General features: G+C 44.2%; 1 long non-coding RNA gene across 2 annotated transcripts in view; it reads left to right on the top strand.

The window, feature by feature from the left end:
* The first annotated feature begins 1,672 nt into the window (after positions 1–1,672).
* Positions 1,673–7,250, top strand: part of LOC142580142 (uncharacterized) — a 12,313-nt gene continuing 6,735 nt past the window's right edge. Inside the window, exons 1-3 of one of the 2 annotated variants that reach the window (XR_012827585.1) lie at positions 1,673–2,169; positions 6,228–6,354; positions 6,604–6,697. This is a non-coding gene — a long non-coding RNA (uncharacterized LOC142580142). The remainder of the gene's footprint in view (positions 2,170–6,227; positions 6,355–6,603; positions 6,698–7,250) is intronic. The other variant, XR_012827584.1, reaches the window with a different exon arrangement.

Here is a 7,250-nt window from a genome sequence, read left to right as displayed (position 1 = left end):
TACACTGTCAGAATGTAATTCCAAAAGACTGAAGCATTCAGTAAAGGCATTCTCCAAATTTACAACAAACGTATAAAGCACACTTGACGGGTAGAGCAGGCCGCCATTATCTCTCATTCGTGTGAATGAAGCCAAGTTCAAGCATTCTGCAGCCTCTTTAGTCATCAAGACGCACAGGGCACACGGTCCGCACGAGAAGGCCCTTCGCACGAAACACAAGGCCAACCGTATGCACACCACTCCAACAGTCTTGCGAAACGCAGGAGAGGCAGGCTGACGAATGCCTATCCGCACCTCACGCAAGCCCAGCCGTCCGCGCCGCAATATGAAAGAGAGCGGCAGCGCCTCTAGCGGCTTTCCGGAGCGTAACGGGCCGCCGGAAAAGCAGGCGCGCCATTCCGGTCGTGTCACTATAATGTATTCTAGTTCACTGTACTTTACCAGGTGTTCTGTGGCCTTACTGGGTTTCTGGCTGCTGCGCCTCGATCGTGCTCCCGCCCGTTTAGTTGCTGTGTGGCAAACGTAGCGCCTACATATATGTGTAGGCGCTACGTTTGCCACACAGCAACCAAACTGGCGGGAGCACGATCGAGGCGCAGCAGAATACATGTAGCGCTGAGTAATATCGAGTTAAGGCACACTCTGAGCTGACTTTAAGGGCATCCCGAGCGGTTTTTCGTTTATTACGCCGCCGTTATCCCGAGTAGTGCCGCCGCGCTCCAGCTGTTGCATTTCGTGTAGGGCTACTGACAGAATGCGGTTTCCAGATGGCACGATGGCCTCGACTGGAATAAACGCACAGGACACCAAAGATTGAGTAAGCCTGAAAATATTTTATTTGCATTTTACAAGTACAACAAAAAGCACACGTCTACGCATCCACACAAACGCGCGGTTACATAGTCAAGAACATAGTCAAGAGATGGATCATTAATAAGGGTAGCACAAACGCACAAGAAAGAAGACCTAAGCTACAAAACGTACGGTCGGCTGCTAAGTATAATAATGTCCCTGTCACCGCGTGTCACTTTTATACAGCATCTTTACAGCACTACCAGGCCGGGTAGTTTGGCGGAAAGAACGCAACAGCTTACGGCCGTCAGCTGCCTCTTCCTTACGGGTGTCATAATTATTCTAATCTCCGCATCAACGTCGTGCAAGTCCGCATACAGGCATCTGTATCTGAACCATATGTGCCAGCTTAATACATGTGTAGTGAAATTATGATAATCACTGCGTCTTATCAAACGTATTGGTTTTGCAAATGCGCATCACAGCTGACGGAACGACATACTGTAAGTGAAGCACAAGAGAACAAGGACAAAAGGAGGATACAACACTTGAAGAAGAAATGAAGAATTAGTAGGCGTACAGCAAACAAGCGATGACGGAGAACACACAATGATGCATCGGGTGTTCTGTGACATCGGTTTGCGTACTTACGGTGTTATGGAGATCAACGGCATAAAAACGTACCTTCAAGCGTACTCCTTCAACCTCCGCCGCATTCATTATGATAATCAACGCCTAAACAAAATGAGGCACTACTTTTTGCTAAGAGTCCAGCAAGTCTATGTAATTACTCGCAGACGAAACCAGCATGCTTTCGAAAATGTTTTACCGCCGTAGTATTCGAAAGCTATAGTGCCTAGAATAACGAGCACATCGAAAATGGATTTCACCGCTGTTTCTGCGCACGCGCGAGGAGCAGTAGCTGCGAGAGAGAAATGTGGGGACTTTTGGTGCTCAAGATTTCTCGTCGTTTAGGTACTACGGGGAAGAAAACCGTTTGCTCCGTTTGTCCCTAGCCGAGCTTGCAGCACAGAATCGACAGGATGCGTGGCCGGCAAGGCGGGAAAAGCCGCGACCGAGGCGAGTTTGTTTCTATTTTGTTGCGACGGTAGCATATTAAATTTTATAGTCGCAAGGGGATACGTTTGGAAGTGAGGTGTCTTCTCGGATGACTTTAGTGGCAAAGCATTACGTCGTGCCGATGCATTGTTCATTAGTGTCGTTGATCAAGGTCAGCATACCACACACTTCAGGGGAATCGCGGGAACGGAAACAGTTTATGAATTAACTGCCGTGCCGATGCATTAGTTCTTAATGTAACTGAGAATACAGCACACTTGGAGGTTCGTGGGAATGGAAATCTTGTACTCTGTATGTGTAAGTATAAAACTTGCGTCGTCATGCAATCTGAGCCGTAGATCGTTGCGAGAGCTGTATAGCCACACTGGCAAAACACTACGCCCTGCGGATGAATACGGAAGAAATGTATGCAAAAGAAAAGTGGTCGTCATGCAATTTCATAGCAGTAGACCTTTGTGAAAGCTGTGCAGTAACACTGATATTGGCTAGTTAATAATCCCGGCTGTTACAATGTCTAGCTCATATACGGGGCGCTCTATGTGGGCGAAACAAGGGCTCAGATCACTACAACTGCATGCGAAATAGCTCTGAATGCCTGCCAGTACACTTGTTCGGCGTCTCTGTGGTCAGCCAATGACAAACGCATTGCACGAAACAGTGAGACTTTGTTTAATCCGCAATGCTTGTGTGGCGAACAGGAGAGCAAAAGGTGAAAACAATGTTTTCATACAAGGCAAGTTATCCATGTAGTGGAATTGCATTTATCGTTGGTGTAGTGTTGATGCACTTTCTGAAGTCCAACCTTTAATGCAACTTAGTTTTCATTGGTGCAAGTGCTTCTACTGGAAACATCCAAAATATGATTTAACAAATCAGGTTGCTGTCTTGTAGTTTTAGAAATTTTCCTCTGGTCTTAAGTCTTTTCTGAATCTGGAAAAGCTGGCTGATTGCACATTTCATCTCGAGATAGCTCGCACACTTTGTTGAGTGCAGATGAGCACACTTTGTTGAGTGCAGATGAGCACTGCAACTTCAATCATTTTGATGAGGCACCGATCTAATGCCGCTCACTCTTGCCACAGCACTTTTTCAACTTGTACTGTACTTGTTTCTTCCACCTTCCATTTGCAGCACCAGGGCTAAGGCACAACAGCAATAACATTTCTAGCAGAAAATTCTTGCTCCTTGGCATCTGAGCTCCCCATTCATTTGCTACTTTCTTCAAATTTTTCTTTTCATGTGATGCTCTTGCCTTCACACACTGTCAGGCTTCTCCTTCATGCGTTTCTTTAATACTCCTTCTGTCTGCTTCTTGCTCGACATACCGTGCATGCCTTCAGTCATGTCCAATTGATCGATGCAGTCTTGTCCTTTTCTCTCCCTCCTCCAGAATTTGCAACTTTCGACAACCTAGCATTATTTTGCTTCTTTTTGTGATAGTGCCTGGCTATCTGTTGCTGATGCCACACATTCACTTTGCAATGGTTTATTAGACCACATACATAAATTAATAGCTGTATAAAACCTTGACCCTCCAGCACTTCCACAAAATTCATGCAGAAGTGGAAACAAAGATTACACTTAATTCTTCACCACACATTACTATGTCTGCATCAAAGCTTGATATTACCAACATGTGTGCAGTGTCGTTGCCCGTGCTTCCTGGACAGGAAAGCCAGTTGCTCCAGTTCACAAGGCTAGAACAACTGCGAAGTGATTGAGTTATCTGCTTGTGCTGCATTTTGTTGCCACAAGCTGTACAAGGTCTTGGCATGTGCTGCAGATAACCGCATCTTTTAGCTTGCTGCATTCCTCTGTGATGCATTGAACGTGTCTGCTTCCATTTACCCTGCTATTTTTAAAGCGAAGCTGTATATGGCTAGGTTCTGACCACGACCAATAGTGCATACATCGACAGGGTGTGTAGAAAAAAGTTGCGTCGACAAAATTGAATCCACAGTAGCCTGCTGTGCGCCAGCAGTGCTCAGTGGCTCTGGAGTGGATGGCAGAATAATAAAACGTCATTGTGTACCCACCAATGTCTGTGCCTCGTTTTCTTGTGAAGTCGACATCGCTCTAGCGACGTTATCAGCAGTTTTACTTTGGTCCTGCTATGGCCAGGAAGCGTCTAGTCCATACTGAAGAAGGACGATGTGCATGTTAAGAGCACCGGTGTGAGCAACAGCGTGAAGGCAACGGGCAGCTGCTATAGCCAGACCCGTCTTGTCTGCAGATCCGTAATGTCGGATAGCTGCTCTGTGACTGATGAAAAACAGCGTGCCCGTGAGGATCACCTTTGCAAACAGAAGCGGGAGTGGGCACTAAAGCATCGGCGACCTATTGCAGTATATCACAGTGACCACAAAGCAATGGTTACCATGGTGACAAAGTAAATAGAATATCAAAGATAACGAAGTTGTGTGTATGTTTCTTTATTTAATCAATATAGCAATTAACCATATATAACTCAATATACTTGTCAACAAGTACAGCTTCAGCTGGTCTTCCATCTTCACATAGTGGAAGGGCTCTGAATTGTATTTTTTTTATCATCATCATCGTCATCAAACTTGTGCATTTTCTTTTTGTAATGCTACAGCCTGTTTCGTGCCATCACTGTTTTCTCTGCTTTCGCCTATTCTGCAGCAGTTGCTGCCATTGTCTCTTGCCTAGGTGTTGGTCCGCATGACATGCCAGAGATGCCATAGACAGTTTAATCACAGGGTGTTCAATGTAAGAGAAGGTCAAAATTACTGGTGTTTTTCATTTTTTAAGCTGGCTTTTTTGAACTTTTGTGTGATAAAACTCGCTTTGTTGATAAACAAGTGATTATCTTTGACAAGTTGTTTCCACTGACAACATTTTTTATGCGTCGAAAGTTCACACATTTGCCAACAAGGTGCACACACGACTCAAAGAACTTTGAAACTTTATAGGTCTTGCTTCATGCTTTGTCACTTGGTTTGACATTTTATTCCCATTTTTGATCTCATTAACCTGGCTGCTGTGCGGGAATACCGAACTTGCTACTTAGTACTCAGCACGAAACAATGCTTTAAGACCACTGTGTTGTCCACTTGCCTCACCATGCCACTGTGTGGTTTTGATCAGAATTTTCCATCATAAGTACACTGTTACAAAATTGCACATGACAAGTATGTTACCCTATATGCAAGCAATGCACTGTTTAAAGCCGAGCTAAATACTTCACCAAAAGAACTGGTTTCACCTCCAGTCCACTCTCTTTAGTCTGTTGTCTAAACATCCTGCCAAATACTGTCATTGCTGTTGTGTCCTGCCACAAATGTTCATTGTCAGTAAACCTTAATTGTTCTGTATGCTAGTGCAAGTAATATGCCTGAAAATGTACTATGGTGGTGTCCTGTCCTCTTAAAGATGATGACCAATTTTCCTGGAAACCATAGTAGCCAGAAGAATGGCATTTAAAATGTGCATCACCAAGGTCCTGCAGAAGAGCAGAGCTCAGTGTTCGAGCCTTGACATCACTCCATAGAATACCTGCATATCATTTGTGCTCAATTAACCTTGCTGCAAGACTTTTTCCATAGGCAAGGCCTAGAATGTTGGTCAATTTTTGATGCTCTGACCTAGTTTGATGCGATTTTCTGTGACATTTTTCTCTATTCCTTTCTTGATTATTTTGGATAGTGGCCTTCTTAGGAGCTATTGCTTCATTAGATGTTTCCTAGGAAGGAAAATCTTGGATGCCTTTATACCACACTAGTGCGCATCATCTGTATGGAAACAAAGCGCTGCATGAGCAGGTCTGTCTGCGGCAGCTGCTGTGAATTGCGCCCACGCATCACCCATGTGCTGCTCTCGTGGTCTTCCAATTAGCAACGCAGTCGCGCCACACTTCGCTTTGTTTGTGAAGTGCCACACGAGACAGATTGTCCATGCTAGCCAATATATTGCAAAATGGAAACATGTATAGAGCTGCACTCAAATTTCGCATTAGGCAGTTGGTGAAATATATTGTAAAAATAACAATTATATAAATACCATGCAATGAAACCAATCAATATGTACTGAACCAAACTTGTCACCTAATCGCACTGCAGGGAACCCCTGATCATTCTAAGTTACACCAAAGGCTTGTCATATTTAAATAGTCTCTTGTGCACGCAGTGCATGAATGGGATATCATTGAAAAATATGTGAATGCCCTAAGGGAGTGTAATTAGGACTGGCACTTTTTTCACTTTAACTGTCAGTTCCCTATATGTTGCTTCGCTATAGGGAGGTTATGCTCTAATAGAAACAGTTGGAAGACGGTTCTGTGCACCATTGTCACTTCCATCTATATTTTGTTTTGCACTATGCATTCGTTTTAGACCCATCAACTAGCCCAAATTAATTTACATATCTCATAAAAGCAAGTGCACTGCAGTTGGAGCTTTGGAAATAGGCCTGTGTTTAAAACAGATTCGAGTGGTCGGCACATGAAGTGGGCTCATTCATGTGAGTACCCATGTCAGTGCTGTATTGTCTTTTTTTGAAGAGGATTGATCGATTGTTCCTGCTTTAGATAAAAGTCTAGTGATCTAGAGAGCATAGTTTAAAAGGCTGAGGAAAAAGGGAACACTTTTGGATTTTGCGTGCTAACTACTATCTTGTCAGCTGCTACAGTTTTTGTAAATATTCAGTAAATATATTTGGTGCATCTCTTTTCCTCTGTAACACTTTCATGGAGGTTTCGGACGCTTCCAGACGCAAGACTGATTTATGCAGCAGGCACTCAAGGCGAGAATGCTTTGGCTACGTTGCCATCTGCGTCCACAGTCATCCTGGCACAACCGCCATGGTATGTTGGCCACAGAAACGTCACGTGGGTTGACAATATGTGTAGGCTGCTGTGAACACAGTTGGCAGGTGGGCTTTGCTTGCCTTGTGTGGTTTAGATTCCAGCTTATGATCTTGAAAATCTCGCCTTGTGCTTCTACTGAAGCATTACAAGCAATGGTGTCTGTCCTTTGGCATCATTATCTAGAACTTTTCACCTGTGTTGCCATCTGTTTACAGCAATGTTTCTCTAACTTATCTTATGTTCAAGTGCCATTGTACGTTCATTCTGGTTCACACATTTGACCCATCCTGTCATGTCTCGGCACAAAATGTTACGGAACCTGTATCTGTGAAAATATAGGGTTTTCACACCATTTTCTCCTCTAACACAGGATACTGATGATGTTTAGAGCATCAGCAAATGTCGATAGCGTCTTGTTTCTGCGGAGAAATCGGCAAGGAAATGCTCTGTCCTGACAGACGCGTGTACCGTGATGGGGCCGATAACACCTGTGTGAATCAGGCCTTCGTGAGGAACATAGTTGTCACTTTACCTTTAGACCACTCTGGCT

This window comes from Dermacentor variabilis, chromosome 4 (assembly GCF_050947875.1).
Source record: "Dermacentor variabilis isolate Ectoservices chromosome 4, ASM5094787v1, whole genome shotgun sequence".
In the NCBI taxonomy this organism is placed as follows: Eukaryota; Metazoa; Arthropoda; class Arachnida; order Ixodida; family Ixodidae; genus Dermacentor; species Dermacentor variabilis.
This window is presented reverse-complemented; position numbering and strand designations above follow the sequence as displayed.